At 48.1% G+C, this 19,517-nt stretch overlaps 1 non-coding gene across 1 annotated transcript; it reads left to right on the plus strand.

The window, feature by feature from the left end:
• Window positions 1-814: 814 nt before the first annotated feature.
• TRNAQ-CUG (transfer RNA glutamine (anticodon CUG)) lies at window positions 815-886 on the plus strand. The gene has a single exon. It is a non-coding gene; the product is annotated as a tRNA-Gln (tRNA).
• Window positions 887-19,517: the final 18,631 nt, after the last annotated feature.

Consider the following 19,517-nt stretch of genomic DNA (forward strand, 5'->3'; position numbering starts at 1 on the left):
TTTAAAAAATATAATAAAATCTGGTTCTACTACGGTTCAAAGCCCCTTCCTTCTCTCCACCCGCCTCGATTCCCCTTTCCATCACCCGCCCTCCCGCAAATTTTCAGTAATGGTTACAAAGCATTTGAACAAACCTGTTGTTGTTGTTGTTGTTGTTTTCTGCTGTCGCTGAGTAGATCGCCTTGCAAGCGAGGCTGACGATTTGGGGGCACAGAAGGGGCGGGGAGATAAGAGGCAGCGGAAATGGAGGAGGGAAGCTGAACTATCTGGGGTTGGGAAGGAGGAAGAGGGGGAAATTACAAAGCGCCGGCAACTAGAGGGTTAACACGATCCTTTACAATAATAACAGAACGAAGCATAAAAGAAAGGCGTGGGAGTAGAGGGAGTGCAAAGGGTTGAAGTAAAATAAAAAAAATTCCTTCAGTAGCACCTTAAAGACCAACTAAGTTTTTATTTTGGTATGAGCTTTCGTGTGCATGCACACGAAAGCTCATACCAAAATAAAAACTTAGTTGGTCTTTAAGGTGCTACTGAAGGAATTTTTTTTATTTTACTTCGATCCAGACCAACACGGCTACCTACCTGCAAAGGGTTGGAACGCTTAATTTCCCTCCCGGCCAATCAGCTTCGCCCAGCCCCGCGCGAGTCTTTTCTTTTGTTCTCTGAATGGGGCCTTGCTACAAAATGAGTGCGAGGAAGGAGCCGGAAATGCAAAGCAGAAGCCGAACGACGCGACGCCATTGGCCGGCGGAGTCCCCGCCTTTCCTCCCCGACGAGCAGAGAACGAATAGCGTTCGAATGTCCCACAAGCAGAGGTTCCATGGTGTAATGGTTAGCACTCTGGACTCTGAATCCAGCGATCCGAGTTCAAATCTCGGTGGGACCTTTCCCTTTTTTCTTCTGTCGTTTCATAGTAATCCCCTGCCTCAGGAAACATTTAAGGAGATCTGAAGAAGTGTGCATGCACACACGAAAGCACATACCAATGAAAAACTTTGTTGGTCTCTAAAGTTGAATTATGGTGCTGGAGGAGACTCTTGAGAGTCCCATGGACTGCTAGAAGATCAAACCTATCAATTCTTAAGGAAATCAGCCCTGAGTGCTCCCTGGAAGGACAGATCGTGAAGCTGAGGCTCCAATACTTTGGCCACCTCATGAGAAGAGAAGAATCCTTGGAAAAGACCCTGATGTTGGGAAAGATTGAGGGCACTAGGAGAAGGGGACGACAGAGGACAAGATGGTTGGACAGTGTTCTCGAAGCTACGAACATGAGTTTGACCAAACTACGGGAGGCAGTGCAAGACAGGAGTGCCTGGCGTGCTATGGTCCATGGGGTCACGAAGAGTCGGACACGACTAAACAACAACAAAAAAGTGCTACTGGGAAGAATTTTTTCATTATTTTTTTTAAAAAAGAAGGTAAGGAAAGCCTGGATGGAGCAGACCAGGCATCCCCAAACTTCGGCCCTCCAGATGTTTTGGACTACAATTCCCATAATCCCTGACCAGTGGTCCTGTTAGCTAGGAATCATGGGAGTTGTAGGCTAAAACATCTGGAGGGCCGCAGTTTGGGGATGCCTGGAGCAGACTGAAGGTCCTCCTAACCCACGAGACTGTTTACAAGAATGATGGGTTGATTTAATATTACAATTCCTCTCTTGAACCCCAAAGGATCACAAAAACAGGTCAAAACAACCAGCTGCCCTTCAAATGTTTTGGACTACAACTCCCAGAAGCAGCAGGAGCACAGGTGGGGTGGAAGGGGAATGGGGGCTGATGGGAGGTTGGAGACAAATTAAATAAATAAAGGTTGCTGGTGCCCGTTTTGGTTATGCATTTCTTTATTGATTGATGGTGCACATACTTCTCCCCTTTCTCATGGGTTTCCCCCACTCAACGACCCTGCGAGGTAGTTTAGGCTGAGAGGCAGCAGCATGTGGTGGGCTGGACTATATTTTTTGGCGGGGGGGGGGGGGAGAGGGGAAATAACGAATGAATTCCTATGCCCCACAAATAACCCAGAGATGCATTTTAAAGGAAAGCACACATTCTACTCATGTAAAAACACCCTGATTCCCGGACCGTTGGCGGGCTGGATTGAGAAGGCAATTGGGCCGCATCCAGCCCCCGGGCCTTAGGTTGCCTACCCCTGCTCTAACCACTACACCACACCGGCTCTGTTGTTGTTGTTGTTTAGTCGTTTAGTCGTGTCCGACTCCTTGTGACCCCATGGACCAGAGCACGCCAGGCACTCCTGTCCTCCACTGCCTCCCGCAGTTTGGTCAAACTCATGTTCGTAGCTTCGAGAACACTGTCCAACCATCTCGTCCTCTGTCGTCCCCTTCTCCTAGGGCCCTCAATCTTTCCCAACATCAGGGTCTTTTCCAGGGAGTCTTCTCTTCTCATGAGGTGGCCAAAGTATTGGAGCCTCAGCTTCACGATCTGTCCTTCCAGTGAGCACTCAGGGCTGATTTCCCTTCAGAATGGATAGGTTTGATCTTCTTGCAGTCCATGGGACTCTCAAGAGTCTCCTCCAGCACCATAATTCAAAAGCATCAATTCTTCGGCGATCAGCCTTCTTTATGGTCCAGCTTTCACTTCCATACATCACTACTGGGAAAACTATAGCTTTAACTATACGGACCTTTGTCGGCAAGGTGATGTCTCTGCTTTTTAAGATGCTGTTTTAAGACCGGCTCTAGTGGGGTGCAAAGGCAGTAGACCAACACTAGGTGGAGCCAGGGTCAATGGCAAGACCAACCATGGCCAATGGCCAACCCACTGCTAGTTTTGTCCCTGCATCCTCATCCCTTGTTGAGTTCTGCAAGGGCAGCATCACTGAGGCTAAGGAGGATGGAGCAGGCAGGCAGGGCGATCCCTGGGGTGCATGTAGGTAAGAAGGTTAGGCAGGCAGGTGGGGGCAGGTGGGGGAAGGGAATAATAATAATAATAATAATAATTTATTTGTACCCTGCCCATTTGGGCGGCTTCCGGCAAAGATTAAAAATACAGTAAAATGTCACACATTAAAAACTTCCCTAAGCATTAAAAACTTCCCTAAACAGGGCTGCCTTCAGATGTCTTCTACATGTCAGGTAGTTGTTTTCTTCCTTGACATCTGATGGAAAGGCGTTCCACTGGGCGGGCGCCACTACCGAGAAGGCCCTCTGCCTGCATCCCTGTAGCTTTGCTTCTCACAGAGAGGGAACCGTCAAAAGGCCCTTGGAGCTGGGAAGTCTCCAGTGCCTTGCAAGTTCACTGGGCAAGGAGGAAGAGGGAGAGAGGTATTGGGGTGGAGTGGAGTGGGGCGGACAAGAGAAGGAAGTGGCGGAGGAAGGAAAAGTTTCAGGGAAGAGTGTCACTCTCTGCCTAACCTACCTCACAGGGTTGTTGTGGGGATTAAATGAAGAAGGGCATAAAAATAAAAATAAAACAGGCCACTCTGTTACATTTATTCCAGGAGAAAAATGAGCTGAGAGACCCAGTCACAGCAGGTCTTTATCACCATGGGAAAGTGGGAGGGAGGAGATTCTCCTGGGGACAAGGAAGAGCAGCACATGGCAGCTTTTGAAATTTCAGTGGACTTAAATAAATAAACTGAAGCGGATATAAGGTGCGATCGAGATAAGGAGAAGCCTGTTCAGCAAAGAGCAGATATGTGCAAACGCAGGAAGCTGTCATTTGAGTGTTCTTTTGGCAGGAGATTAAGAGGTGATTGTTAAGCAAAGTGCGGTTCAAGTTGGGACTTGAAGGAAGGAAGAGCGATGGTGGCCCGCCAGGGCCGGATTTAGGTTTGATGAGGTCCTAAGTTACTGAAGGTAATGGGGCCCTTTATATGCTCCAGCTGTCCTTTGTCAACAACAAATGGTCACTGTTTTTAAATTATTATTAATAATACTAGCTGGCCCTGCACGCGTTGCTGTGCGTTAGTCTGTGAAATGGAGGGTAATAGCCCCCCTTCAGATCCCCCTGAGCCTCAGAGTCCCCCTGAGTCGAGGCAAGATACTGTGGAGAGGGCAGTTTACATCCCTGTGTCTCCCCCCCCCCGTTCTGACCCATTACGTATCCCTGCCCTCTATTCGCCCCCCCCCTTACCTCCACTTGGCCTAGTCTGGAAAGCGGCCGAGTCTGCAAAGCCGAGGTGAGATATTGTGGAGAGGGCAGGTTTCATCCCTGTGTCTCCCCCCCCCCTGTTCTGACCCATTACGTATCCCTGCCCTCTATTCGCCCCCCCCCTTTACCTCCACTTGGCCTAGTCTGGAAAGCGGCCTAGTCTGTCTGATAATGGCCGCCTTGGTGGTTTCAGTTGCTTGGTTGATGATGATGTCATTTGGTTTGTGGGTGTGAATGGATCAGAGTACGATGTTCGAGATGTTAGGATAATTACGAAGGAAAGTGTTTTTGAGGGCCTGTGGGGGTGCGTGTTTTTGAGAAGCCGAAGGATTGCAGGACGGTGAGTGGTTGTTAAGAGGGCTGCAAGATGGCGGATAGGGTCGGAGGGTGTGTGTGGGGGTTTGAGTGTGATAGGGGAAAGATTGGAGGAAGAATAAGAGGGAATGGATAGGTGAGAGGATGAGGGAGTGTGAAAGGGAAAGGTATACTCCTATTAGATTTTTGGACGTTGGTAGGATGTTAAGATGGCGGCGTTGTGTGTCTCCGTTGAGGTCTTTGTGGGTGTGGCTTAGATTTCACAGGAAGGGAGGGGGTGTACTGTGGGAGGAATTCCACTTGAGGGCGCTGTTTGAGTTGGTGGAAAAGCGGGTCAAATCCTGTCAAGGTGTTTGATTTGAGGTTTATCATGGCCCCTACAACCCTCTGGGAGTGGCCAGGATCGCTGTGTCAAAATTTCAGGACGATCGGTCAAGCGGTTACGGAGAACATAGCGGCCGTAAATTTCAAGATTTTTACATTTTTATATATATAGATAATAAATTTTTATTTATACCCTGCCCTCCGCAGTGAGAGCCAGGCTCAGGGCAGCTGACATCAATAAAATAACAATTACAATAAAATGTAAAAGAAAAAAACCACAATTGATTAAAATGCGGATTAAAATACAATTTAGATTTAAGAATTTTTAAAAAATGCAGCCTCATTTTAAAATGGCCCAAAACAAAACCATAAGGGAGGAAAAACATAGTGGTCAGACTGAGTCCAGCCCAAAGGCCAGGTGGAACAGCTCCGACTTGCAGGCGCTGCGGAAAGATGCCAAAGCCCGCAGGGCCCTGGTCTCCTGTGAGAGAGCGTTCCACCAAGTCGGGGCCAATACTGAAAAAGCCCTGGCCCTAGTTGAGGCCAATCTAGCCACCTTATGGCTCGGGATCTACAAAATATTGTTATTTGTGGACCTTAAGGTCCTCCGCGGGGCATACCAGGAGAGGCGGTCCCGTAGGTACAAGGGTCCCAAGCCGCATAGGGCTTTAAAGGTCAAAACCAACACCTTAAATCTGATCCTGTACTCCACCAGGAGCCAGTGCAGCTGGTAAAGCACTGGATGAATGTGGTTCCGCACGGCAGGGACCCCGTAAGGAGCTCCGCCGCGGCATTCTGCACCCGCTGGAGTTTCTGAGTCAGCCTCAGGGGGAGCCCTGCATAAAGCAAGTTACCTTCTTGGTAGTGGCGCCCGCCCTGTGGAACGCCCTCCCACCTGATGTCAAAGAGAAAAACAACTACCAGACTTTTAAAAGACATCTGAAGGCAGCCTTGTTTAGGGAGGATTTTAATGTTTAATAGATTACTGTATTTTATTTTTCTGTTGGAAGCTGCCCAGCGTGGCTGGGGAAACCCAGCCAGATGGGCGGGGTATAAATAATAAACTATTATTATTATTATTATTATTATTATTATTATTATTATTATTATTATTATTACAATAATCAAGCCTGGAGGTGACCGTCACATGGGTCACTGTGGGCAGATCAGGGTGAGAAAGGTAAGGGACCAACTCCTTTGGGTTGAATATATGCTATATGGTCATTTATGGACTTAATAGGTATCTCAAGCCATTTGCCCATGTTGCCCTGCAACCAGTCCATGCAGAATGTAGGCACCCTATATATAAAGGTAAAGGGACCCCTGACCATTAGGTCCAGTCGTGACCGACTCTGGGGTTGCGCGCTCATCTCGCATTATTGGCCGAGGGAGCCGGCGTATAGCTTCCAGGTCATGTGGCCAGCATGACAAAGCCGCTCTGGCAAACCAGAGCAGCACATGGAAACGCCGTTTACCTTCCCGCTGTAGCGGTTCCTATTTATCTATTTGCATTTTGACGTGCTTTCGAACTGCTAGGTTGGCAGGAGCTGGGACCAAGCAACGAGAGCTCACCCCGTCACAGGGATTCAAACCGCCGACCTTCTGATCAGCAAGCCCTAGGCTCAGTGGTTTAACCAAAGGAGCAAACCAGGGATATTTTAGGGAGCAGGCTAGCAGGCAGGGCCCATGACTTACATCCTGGGAGCCTGCCCAAGACAAAACACTGTTGCTGTATGTAGGTTTTATTTTATTTTATTTATCTTATATTTTGATTTTTTGGGGGGCCCCCAAGAGAGTGGGGCCCTAAGCTATAGTTTGTTTAGCTTATATGTAAATCCGGCACTGGTGGCCCCCCTCGAGGCAGGGTTTGTAGCAGCGCCTGCTATCCCTGGGCAGGCGAGCAGGGCCCTGGTGGATCCCACTTCTGACTCCTGCCCCGATCCCCTCCTTAACCCCCCCACCCAACCCTGTGGCCTAGTACTTCGAGCAGCACCTGTATAATTTCGGTTGGCATCAGTTGGCAGGCAATGGAGCCATGCACCTTTGGGGGTGAAGTGAAACTGTTGGAAGGGTGCCTGCTGTGGCCGTAGACTTCAAATGGCTAATTGCATGAACTGTGAAAACGGTGATAATGTACCCACAACATGCCCGAAGTCAGCAAAGTACAAAAAATGTTCTTGGTACTCTTCAGTGGAGTTCTATGAACATCTGGAATTCCAGGGTGGATTTTTTTAATTTTTTTTTTTAAAAAAGGCTTTATTTCAATTCTTCAAATAATACAAAATACAAATAATACATAAATAATAGAAAAACAGACATAAAAAATAACATAATCAAATTTACAAAAGGGAATAAGAAAGAGAAACACAAAGAAAACAAAAACAAAGGAACAAAAACAAAGATAATATTTATAACAAACAATAATATAAATCATGATAACAGAAATATACAAAACAAAACAAAACATCAATAAACATATAACTTAAAACTTAACTTCCTACCACTCCTACATCACTTCCCTTTTCCTATTTTCTTCTAATCCTGCTTTATTTTAATTATCACATTTCTTTCCCTACTCTTCCCTCATTTTAAGCAAATCACCAAGTTGATATTGAAATTTTCTTTAATCAAATATTCCTCCACAAATTTCCATTCCATTATATATTGGGTATATTTCTAATTGCAGCAGTCATTTTGGCCAGATTCATAAACTCTACTAATTTCTCTTCAGTGGAGTTCTATGAACACCTGGAATTCCAGGGTGGATTTGACTTGGCCAGCCTCCTTCTGGGTCATGATCCTCTTGCACGTCCCGGTCTTTCCAAATAACACCTTTGTTTCCGTTTCACAATATTCTTTGGAAACCCAAGGTAGCTGGATTCTATTGTCTTTTCCTTCCAAACAAACAGGAGCTTATAGTCGGTGGTGAATGTGTCCCATCCACCCTATTCATTTTAATGACAACAATTTACCCCCAAAGGAAAAAAAAAATCTCATCTGCCAGTCTGCCAGGACAGTTCATTGGACACCCATTTCTCCTGCTCTCTCTCCCCTTGACAGTGCTAACTAGGTCCCATGCCTTATATCGAAGTGAATGATAAAAAAGCAGTGATTTTCCAAACCACCAGCGCTCAAATAGTATAAGAGCCTGCAGGATCAGGCCAATGGCCCATCTAGTCCAGCATCCTGTTCTCACAGCGGCCAGCCAGATGCCTGTGGGAAACCTGCAAGCAGGATTCGAACTCAAGAGCCCCCTCTCCTCCTCTGGTTTCCCAGCAGCTGTTATCCAGAAGCTTCGCTGCCTCCAGCTCTAGAGGCAGAGCTGCAGCTGTGGGGTCTGAAGATCATATGCGCATGGGCGTCAACTTCTGGATAGGAAAATAAGGGGAAATAAGGGATCAGTGGTGGCGCGGCACCAGAAGCGACTTCTGGTGCTGGCTCTGCCCAATTTCCGGTATCCAGACATGGGCAGAGCGGCACCGGAAATCGGTTCTGCGCATGTCCAGACATGCGCAGAAGCGACTTCCGGAGCTGGGCTGCCCGTGTCCACATGTCTGGGAACCAGAAATTGCACATGCGCAGAGGCAATATCCAAAGCCAAGTGAGCAAGCAGCCAGCTGGGAGCTGAGACATGGCCGCCGCTAGCCTCGGCAGGAGCTGCAAATCCGGGGGATTTACGGGATATTTTTCAATTCGGGAGACAAAGCGGGAAACTGATTTAAATCCGGGGGTTTCCTGCGAAAAACGGGAGACTTGACAGCTATGCATATGTGTTAAAAGGGAACAGACAGTGTAGCTTTCCCCCATGAATGAAGCAGCAACAGCACCTGAGGCTAATGGACCCCTAGCTATTATGGTCAGTTTTGCAACAGATGACGATCAAATATTAGTAATAATAATAATAATAATACCTTGCCCATCTGGCTGGGTTTCCCCGGCCACTCTGGGCGGCTTCCAACAAAATTTTAAAATACAATGGTCTGTTAAACATTAAAAGCTTCCCTAAACAGGGCTGCCTTGAGATGCCTTCTAAAGGTCTGGTAATTGTTGTTCTCTTTGACCTCTGGTGGGAGGGCGTTCCACAGGGCGGGTGCCACTACCGAGAAGGCCCTCTGCCTGGTTCCCTGTAACTTGGCTTCTCGCAGAGAGGGAACCGCCAGAAGGCCCTCGGCACTGGACCTCAGTGTTCGGGCAGAACGATGGGAGTGGAGATGCTCCTTCAGGTATACTGGGCCAAAGCCATTTAGGGCTTTCAAGGTCAGCACCAACCCTTTGAATTGTGCTCAGAAACGTACTGGGAGCCAATGTAGGTCTTTCAGGACCGGTGTTATGTGGTCTCGGCGGCCGCTCCCAGTCACCAGTCTAGCTGCTGCATTCTGGATTAGTTGTAGTTTCTGGGTCACCTTCAAAGGTAGCCCCACATAGAGCGCATTGCAGTAGTCCAAGCAAGAGATAACTGTTGTTGTTTAGTTGTTTAGTCATGTCCGACTCTTCGTGACCCCATGGACCATAGCACGCCAGGCACTCCTGTCTTGCACTGCCTCCCGCAGTTTGGTGAAACTCATGTTCGTAGCTTCGAGAACACTGTCCAACCATCTCGTCCTCTGTCGTCCCCTTCTCCTTGTGCCCTCCATCTTTCCCAACATCAGGGTCTTTTCCAAGGATTCTAGATAACTAGTGGAGGGTAAAAATGGTTGAATATGCAAAATTAGCCAAATTGACTGGAAGGATAAGAGAGCAAAAAACCCAGAAATTTCAAAAGGAATGGAGTAAATTTGTGGAATATCCGAGGGTGTATTGTAAAATTGACATAATACCTACAATTGGAATAACAACAAATTTAACAGAAGTGGTAACGATAATCTAAAACAACTGGATGATGGAATTAAAAAGCGCAGTGTTTATGTAAACAATATATAAAACCAAAAGCGGAGTAAAGAGGAAGTCAAGCTCGGCGGAGCATAGTAGATAGAATCATAGAATCGTAGAATCATAGAGTTGGAAGAGACCACAAGGGCCATTCAGTCCAACCCCCTGCCGAGCAGGAAACACCATCAAAGCATTCTTGACATATGCCCGTCAAGCCTCTGCTTAAAGACCTCCAAAGAAGGAGACTCCACCACACTCCTTGGTAGCAAGTTCCACTGCCGAACAGCTCTTACTGTCAGGAAGTTCTTCCTAATGTTCAGGTGGAATCTTCTTTCTTGTAGTTTGAATCCATTGCTCCGTGTCCGCTTCTCTGGAGCAGCAGAAAACAACCTTTCTCCCTCCTCTATATGACATCCTTTTATATATTTGAACATGGCTATCATATCACCCCTTAACCTTCTCTTCTCCAGATATGTAGAAGTAGAAATGTAATAGAAGTAATTTCATGGATGTGTAACGGATTGTACTTTTTTATGATAATGTATAAGTGTGTTTTTGAGTTTATACTGTATTGGAAAATAAAAAATAATAATTTGGAAAAAAAGTAATAGTTGTTCCAGCCGTCAGGGAAATAGCAGAGCAGAGAGCCTGTGGCAGGCACTTGCAAGCAAACCTCTGAGCTGCCTGACCCAAAATGCAGCCCCAAGGACAACAGAGAAGTCCAGATGTTCTCCTGCAGACCTCAGCAAAGCTGGTGCACCTGCCAGATGTTTTGTGTATGACTCCCATCCAGTTCCAGCATCTGGAGGGCAGCTGGTTGCCAGAGGCGGACCAGCTTGCTGCTTTTCTGCTGTGTCACTCTTTTGTTCTCCATCTGCTCAGCCGGTGAGTCACGCAGCTTTGTCAGCTGGGGTGTGAAGAAATGCCAGGAGGCAGCGGCGTTTCACGTGTCCTTGGGTGGGGAAGGAATTGAGCAAGAGGAGGCCTCTGTGTCTCCAGGGTTGCATCGGACGGGATCTGAGCTACGTTGGTGCAACCAGGCCATGTGTCTTTTTTCAAGCCAAACATCTACAGCAGGGGTGGCCAACTCCCAAGAGACTGCAATCTACTCTCAGTGTTAAAAACTGGCAATGATCTATCCCCTTTTGGGGGCTCCAGGTCAAAGTTGTTGAGCTGCTTTTAGGGAAGAGGAAGGCCCATTTTTTAGGGGTTCAGGTCTAAATTGCGTAGCTTTTTTTCGGGAGGAGAAAAGCCAGTGATCTACCACAGATCTACCTGTTGGACGTGCCTGATCTACAGGATAAAGGCCGCGAGCTGAACGGTCTCCTTCGCCGGGAACGTCTTGCGCCAAATCTGCTCCTCTTTGCAGCAGCTTCGGAAACGTAGGAACCATCCAGTATGACGTCCCGTGACATCCTGAGAAACCGAAGGTTGGGAGCTTTGGGACAGAAGGAAGAAAACCCTTCTTCACACAGCAAATAGTTCAACTGTGGAACTCACCGCCACAGGAGGCAGCGATGGCAATGCTCTGCCTCCACAGTCAGAGGCTGGAAACCGCAACTTTATCTACAGTGGTACCTCGACATACGAATGCCTCGACTTCCGAAGGTTTCGACTTACGAAGTCGGCAAACCCGGAAGTCTTTCCGCCCCGTGCGCGTTCTGCGCCTGCACAGAAGCAGCACGCGCATTCTGCGCATGCGCAAAGCGCAAAATCGCGCTTCGCAAATGCGCACAATGGACGCTTCGACAAACGAAGGTTTCGACTTACGAAGAGTGCCGCGGAACGGATCGCCTTCGTAAGTCGAGGCACCACTGTATATCTCATTAGTATAGCATAGAGTAGCTGGGTGGTCCAAGGGGCTGGATTTGGGCTCTAGTCCAGTCTATCTGCGGGACATGGGTTCGAATCCCTGCCTGATGCTTCCGGGGAAGGCCCACAGTTTAGCGGCAGAACACCTGCTTGGCATGCAAAGCTCCCAGGTTCAATCCCTGGCATCTGTCTGGAAACCTGGGAGGCTTAGGCCAGGCTGTTGAGCATTTTTTTGTCTGAAGGCCACATGGCAGTGGAAGCCAGTGGCAAAAGTGGGCGGGGCCACACATGTCAACCTGTTCTTTTGCACCGCAAGCTTGTTTATTCACATACCCCTCCGTACCCAGGTGAGAAAACAGTGCTGGATCAAACCATGCAGAGACCCCTAGGCCAGACATCCCCAAACTGCGGCCCTCCAGATGTTTTGGCCTACAACTCGCATGATCCCTAGCTAACAGGACCAGTGGTCAGGGATGATGGGAACTGCAGTCCAAAACATCTGGAGGGCCGAAGTTTGGGGATGCCTGGCCTAGGCAGTCAAAATCTCCCGGGGGGGGGGGGGGCTCGTGCATGCCCTCTTGTGGGATAACATTGAACTGATAAAGCTTGATTGCAATTTTCTTTCAATATCAAATCGGTATTATTTTAATCCGTTGTTGCGGGGGCCTTAGAAGGCGTGGGGCCAGTAGGCCGGTATCTTCTTTTCCTATTTGGTAATCCGGCCCTGTGAACAAGGCTGGAGCAGGGAGGGCTGTGGCCTGAGGCAGGTTCCAAGGGCCAGGTTGAGAGGCCTCAGGGGCCGCGTTTAGTTCTCTCAACAAAGCTAGGTGGACTCTAGCCGGCTTATTGCAGGTGGTCAGGCGAGAAGAGGGCAAACGGAGGCGAGCAGCTTTTGCCAACCTGGTCCCACCGGATGTTCTGGACTATTTGTGGTTATTTCCTCATCTTGAGAAGACTTTTCAGGCCCTATATCCTCAATTATAATTATACTTAAGCAGAGCAGTCATAATACTGCACTCTCATCCAGCAGGTCCTTTGGCAGAGAGGCGAATCAGAAAGCACAACCGTCCCGGCCAGAGCTCACCAACAGCCCTCTCCTTTTCCACGAATCTGCCCAATCCTAAAGCCATCCAGGTTGGTGGCCATCGCAGCTCCCTGCGGCAATGAGTTCCATAGTTGAACTATGCACTGACTGCGCAAAGCAGTACTTTCTTTTATCCTCCCTTATCCTCGAAAGCCCCTGGGCACCACCCCATTGCAATTTGCACAAAAATCAACAGCTGCTAATGTAAATGCATAGGTGCAAATTCAGGGCAACGGTCGTCGGAGGGGAAACCACCGTAGGAGCAAAGCAATAAAAATAATAATTTTTGTTTGAAGAAAGTGGAGATCTAAGAGCTAGTATCAAAGACCTGAGGCTCGTGGGGCACATGACCAGGCCGCACTCCCAGCACTGCGCCACCCCGGTGGTGTGGAAGTTAAATTTAAAAGAGTCTGCGTACTTCACAAACATGATGATGAGTCATGAGAACAGAGCATTAAGAATCGGAAGGTGTGTTAAATTGGAGCTCCCAGGGGAACCACACTTGTGAGGAACTCCTGCCATAGTTCTATGCATGCAGCCAAACCAGTGGATCGAGGATAACCCAGTACAGTATGTGCTTCACCCGATATGTGCCCACTTGGATGTTTAGATCGACGGAACGGATACCTCTACAAGCAGTGCGTAGTGTTTGTTCCACTCTTGCAAGAGATGGGATTTTCAATGTGGCAGCGCTGAACTTTGGAACTCCCCGCTCATTGATGCTAGGCCAGCACCTTCACTCTACCGCTAAAAACGTAAGAAGGGACTGCTGGATCCGGCCGGCAGCCCACCTGGTCCAGCATTCTGTTCTCTCAGTGGCCAACCAGATGCTTGTGGGGAACTTGCAAGCGGGATCCGAGTTCAAGAGCCCTCTCTCTTCTTGTGCATTGGTTTATTCCAGCCTGCCTATGCAAGGCATGTAATTTTTGCTTGTCATTTGTCCCCCCCCCCCACGTAACCCGTGACCTTCTGTAACCAAGGGAGGTGCTCTGCCACTGAGCAATCGCTCCCTCCCTGTCTGCTGGGACATTTGAGGTGGGTCTCCACCTATGCAGCGCCTGTATATATTTTGCTGGCACCTGCCTGTCTCGAGAGACAATGGAGTGTACTTCTGGGGGGTGAAGCCAAACTGCTACGTTGCAGCATCCTTGAGACGCAAGCTTGGACAGTGTTTGTGGAGGTCCAGGGCTGCCCAGTCGACAAAACCCCCCTCTCGGCCTGGCTGATGGGGTCCAAAGGAAAGCAGAGCAAGACATAGAATCACAGAATCACAGAATCATAGAGTCGGAAGAGACCACAAGGGCCATCCAATCCAGCCCCCTGCCAAGCAGGAAACCCCATCAAAGCATTCTTGACATATGCCTCTCAAGCCTCTGCTTAAAGACCTCCAAAGAAGGAGACTCCACCACACTCCTTGGCAGCAAATTCCACTGCCGAACAGCTCTTACTGTCAGGAAGTTCTTCCTAATGTTTAGGTGGAATCTTCTTTCTTGAAGTTTGAATCCATTGCTCCGTCTCCGCTTCTCTGGAGCAGCAGAAAACAACCTTTCTCCCTCCTCTATATGACATCCTTTTATATATTTGAACATGGCTATCATATCACCCCTTAACCTTCTCTTCTCCAGGCTAGACATACCCAGCTCCCTAAGCCGTTCCTCATAAGGCATCGTTTCCAGGCCTTTGACCATTTTGGTTGCCCTCCTCTGGACACGTTCCAGCTTGTCAGTATCCTTATTGAACTGTGGTGCCCAGAACTGGACACAGTACTCCAGGTGAGGTCTGACCAGAGCAGAATACAGTGATACTATTACTTCCCTAGATCTAGATGCTATACTCCTATTGATGCAGCCCAGAATTGCATTGGCTTTTTTAGCTGCTGCATCACACTGTTGACTCATGTCAAGTTTGTGGTCTACCAAGACTCCTAGATCCTTTTCAGTCTGGCACCAGCTTGGCTGCAGGAGTTGCCGGAAGGAGGCGTACAAGGCGCCATCCAACCGTCTTAGGGACTCCACTCCAGATTTGTGTAGGGTTTACTCCTGAGACTTTTCTTCTCCCAGCGATATCCCGCTAGGTAGGCAGCAGAGGTTTAGGATCAGAGTTTTCCTCCTAGATGGGCTCCCTTGCAGGTGGACAAGCCCCATCTGCCCCTCAATGAGCTGTAAAAGGTAAAAGTAAAGGACCCCTGACAGTTAAGTCCAGTCGCAGACGACTTTGGGGTTGCGGCGCTCATCTCGCTTTACAGGCCAAGGGAGCTGGCGTTTGTCCGCAGACAGTTTCTCCGGGTCATGTGGCCGGCACGACTAAACCGCTTCTGGCGCAACGGAACACCGAAACCAGAGCAGTGCACGGAAATGCAGATTACCTTCCCGCCGGAGCGGTACCTATTTATCTACTTGCACTGGTGTGCTTTCGAACTGCTAGGTTGGCAGCAACTGGGACCGAGCAACGGGAGCTCACCCCATCACAGGGATTCGAACCGCCGACCTTCTGATTGGCAAACCCAAGAGGTTCAGTGGTTTGGACCACAGAGCTACCCACGTCCCTTCGTTGAGGCGTAGGCAATCTTTTCCCTGCATTCCCTACTGGGCAACTCCCTACAGAGTGGGTGGGTCCCATAGGTGCCAACTCCCTGCGGCCCTGGGTGCCAGAGCACCCACAAATTTCCCCGTGAAGCGGCTGGGTACCCAGAAATTTCGGTGGCGGGCTCATTCACACTACATGGCACCCACGAACCCGGGGACCCACAGTCACAGGGCCAAGCTGGCACTCCTGATGGATCCAAACCTTGAATGAGACAAGGTCCAAAAGCTGGCAATGTCCCCCCACTCCCCCCCACTCCCCCCCTTAGCCCAGGGAAGGGATACAATACTCCAGAATGGATCACTCACAAGGAGTTTTTGAACTCAATCCACGGACCACATGAAATTAGACCATATTTCCACATAATATAGTTTGAGGCGTCATAACTTTTATATGCCTGTTGTCTTTGTCCATGGAGTTTTCTTGGCAGGGATACTGGAGTGGCTTGCCAGTTCCTTCTCCAGGTGGATCACGTTTAGTCAAACGTATAGTTTAGTCAAACGTATAGTTAAAGCTATGGTTTTCCCAGTAGTGATGTATGGAAGTGAGAGCTGGACCATAAAGAAGGCTGATCGCTGAAGAATTGATGCTTTTGAATTATGGTGCTGGAGGAGACTCTTGAGAGTCCCATGGACTGCAAGAAGATCAAACCTCTCCATTCTGAAGGAAATCAGCCCTGAGTGCTCACTGGAAGGACAGATCGTGAAGCTGAGGCTCCAATACTTTGGCCACCTCATGAGAAGAGAAGACTCCCTGGAAAAGACCCCGATATTGGGAAAGATGGAGGGCACATGGAGAAGGGGACGACAGAGGACAAGATGGTTGGACAGTGTTCTTGAAGCTACGAACATGAGTTTGACCAAACTGCAGGAGGCAGTGGAAGACAGGAGTGCCTGGCGTGCTATGGTCCATGGGGTCACGAAGAGTCGGACACGACTAAACGACTAAACAACAACAACAACAATAGTTTGAGGCATAGAAATCAGTATTCTGAGAATCTCGGCTTTCTTTTACAAAGCAAAACTAAACCAGCCTCTTGCCCTTACATTGGCACAGCAGGTTTCAAAGTGTGCAATCCACACTTGGAAAACTATTGATCACCAAACGGCTTTATTGTTGTTGCCCCTCACTAGGTCTTGTGGAAGAGGAACAAATTATTTAAACCAGCAAATATATGCCAGAGCTATTTGTACAAACTTTTCTGATTAATCCTAGCAACGAACAACTGCCCGATGAACCATTAAGCAAAATAAGCCCGTTCTTAGGGCATCGGGGAAGGAGGGGGACACTGCAGAAATATCCCATTGCCGGATTTTTAACATTAAGGGTCACAAATTGCCCAGCTGAGTGTTCATTTTCTCAGTTGAAGTATATTAAAAATCCCAGCCGAACAGCAATGCAACAAGGCAGGCTGGATGGCTTATCTCTAAGTTTAGAAGCCAATGTGTTGCGTAAGATGAGTTTTGAGGACCTGATCAAAGACTTTGCAATTAGAAAAATTAGGAGGAAATTTCTCAAACGGAAATAAACAAAAATAACCATTGTTTTCCATCTGTTTCATTTCGAAGGATAAAACTTCATCTTACGGTTTATTGTTCTTTATGTTTTGAATTAGATATATACGGGGCCCCCCAAATCTTTTAAGGGCTTAATCCGGCCCTGTGTCAGATAAAGACGCTCAGCCCCTCGGAGATCGGCCCAGCCACGGAATAGCCCAAGAGGCGACTCACACAAGCAAGCCAAGCCACATACTTCACATCATCCCAGACAATAACAAAAATCCCCAAGCACTTAGAGCCATTGGCCAACGTGATGACTAGCTGACAAAATTCCTTCCCTATTCTAAATATGCCAATGACTCAGAACTCCTCCTAGATTGCAATGGGAACTACCGGTAATCCATTGAGTCATCCCGAGGGAAATTTAAGTGTAACTGCACCACTGCTCAACTTCCTGCCCTGGTTAAGGCAGTTCCTGGTTTTCCAGAGGAAGCAGGTGGAAGGTGGAGGGAGACACGCTCAGAAAATGATGAAGACGTGCGGTTGGGGAGGGCTGAGGAGAGTGGGCTGTGGGTTAACAGGACAAATAAATGGGTCAACAGGACACTGTGCCCTGGGAGTAACTGCTCCTGCCTTCTAATCTCCTGATATTTCAGGAATGTTAGAGGAGGCAAGCTGCTCCCACCTAATCCAGGATCCTGTCCTCACAGCAGCCACCTGGATCAGGGACGGACTTTGGTCATTTTTGTGTGGTCTCGGGCTCTGAATGAGGCCAATATCTGTTTCCTCCAAATGGGTCTTCTCTCTCTCTCTCCTTTTTAATACTATTTTATTAATTTTAACAATAATAACAAAATAAAAATAAAAATAACCATGCCGTAATCCTTGGAACAGCTATGTATACAATCCAGTCGGGATTCAGGCCTCATCATGGGACTGAAACTGCCTTGGTTGCACTGGTTGATGATCTCCAGCAGGCTAGGGACAAAGGTGAGAGCTGTTTCCTGGTTCTGCTGGATCTCTCAGCGGCCTTTGATACAATCAACCATAACATCCTTCTGGACCGTCTAGAGGGGTTGGGAGTTGGGGGCACTGTTATACAGTGGTTCCGCTCTTTCCTCCTGGGCCGTGTTCAGAAAGTGGTGGTGGGGGATGAGTGTTCAGACCCCTGGGCTCTCACTTGTGGGGTGCCTCAGGGTTCTGTCCTCTCCCCCATGCTTTTTAACATCTACATGCAGCCGCTGGGAGAGATCATCAGGGGGTTTGGGCTGGGTGTTCATCAGTATGCGGATGATACCCAGCTCTACCTTTCTTTCAAATCAGAACCAGTGAAGGCAGTGAAGGTCCTGTGTGAGTGTCTGGAGGCGGTTGAAGGATGGATGGCGGCTAACAGATTGAGATTGAATCCTGACAAGACAGAAGTACTGTTTGTGGGGGACAGGAGGCGGGCAGGTGTGGAGGACTCCCTGGTCCTGAATGGGGTAACTGTGCCCCTGAAGTGCGCAGGCCTGGGAGTCATTCTGGACTCACAGCTGTCCATGGAGGCACAGGTGAATTTTGTGTCCAGGGCAGCTGTCTATCAGCTTCACCTGGTACGCAGGCTGAGACCCTACCTGCCCGTGGACTGTCTCTCCAGAGGGGTGCATGCTCTAGTTATCTCCCGCTTGGACTACTGCAATGCGCTCTACGTGGGGCTACCTTTGAAGGTGACCCGGAAACTACAACTAATCCAGAATGCAGCAGCTAGACTGGTGACTGGGAGCGGCCGCCGAGACCACATAACACCGGTCTTGAAAGATCTACATTGGCTCCCAGTACATTTCCGAGCACAATTCAAAGTGTAGGTGCTGACCTTTAAATCCCTAAACGGCCTCGGTCCACCCCCATCGTTCTGCCCGGACACTGAGGTCCAGCTCTGAGGGCCTTCTTGCAGTTCCCTCATTGCGAGAAGCCAAGTTGCAGGGAACCAGGCAGAGGGCCTTCTCGGTGGTGGCGCCTGCCCTGTGGAACGCCCTCCCATCAGATGTCAAAAAGGAAAACAGCAACCAGATTTTTAGAAGACATCTGAAGGCAGCCCTGTTCAGGGAGGCTTTTAATGTTTAAGAAATTAGTGTATTTTAATGTTTCTGTTGGAAGCCGCCCAGAGTGGCTGGGGAAACCCAGCCAGATGGGCGGGGTATAAATAATAAATTATTATTATTATTATTATTATTATTATTATTATTATTATTATTATTAACAATTCCCAAACATGGGATTTCTAGAATTCCCTTCCCTTCCTGGTTCTTTTATTTTACATTTAATCTTGCATGCCCATAATAATACAGTGGTACCTCAGGTTAAGTACTTAATTGGTTCTGGAAGTCCGTACTTAACCTGAAGTGAACTTTCCCATTGAAAGTGATGGAAAGTGGATTAATCCGTCCCAGACGGGTCCGCAGAGTACTTAAATTGAAAGTTCTCAACCTGAAGCATACTTAACCCGAGGTATGAGTGTACTTTCCAATTTTATACATTCTTCATCATATTACAAGTGTTTTCCAAAGTCCTGCTAATGTATAATGTTGTAAGCATGCAAGAACAAATTTCCATTTTCCAAATTATTGTCTGCTTATTTTCTTGGATTTCTAATTAATTGATTATTCCTGTATGGTCCATTAATTTACTTTACCAATCTCCTTTATCTTCTTTGGCGGGGGCGTCTTCCTTTTCAAATTCTGGATGATCGTGGCCAAGAATCTCCTATCCGATACAGGGGGAGATTCTTTTTTCCCTTTGAAAACAATCGATCCTGTAGAACCCAATGTCAAGGCTTCCGTTTTTTAACAAAGGTTATTTTAAGCATTTTCTTCAAATCATTATACTGTATATCATTATCCAAGCTTTTTTCAAATAACCTTACATTGCCACCGCATATAG

Source organism: Zootoca vivipara, chromosome 12 (genome assembly GCF_965207765.1).
Source record: "Zootoca vivipara chromosome 12, rZooViv2.hap1.1, whole genome shotgun sequence".
Taxonomy (NCBI): Eukaryota; Metazoa; Chordata; class Lepidosauria; order Squamata; family Lacertidae; genus Zootoca; species Zootoca vivipara.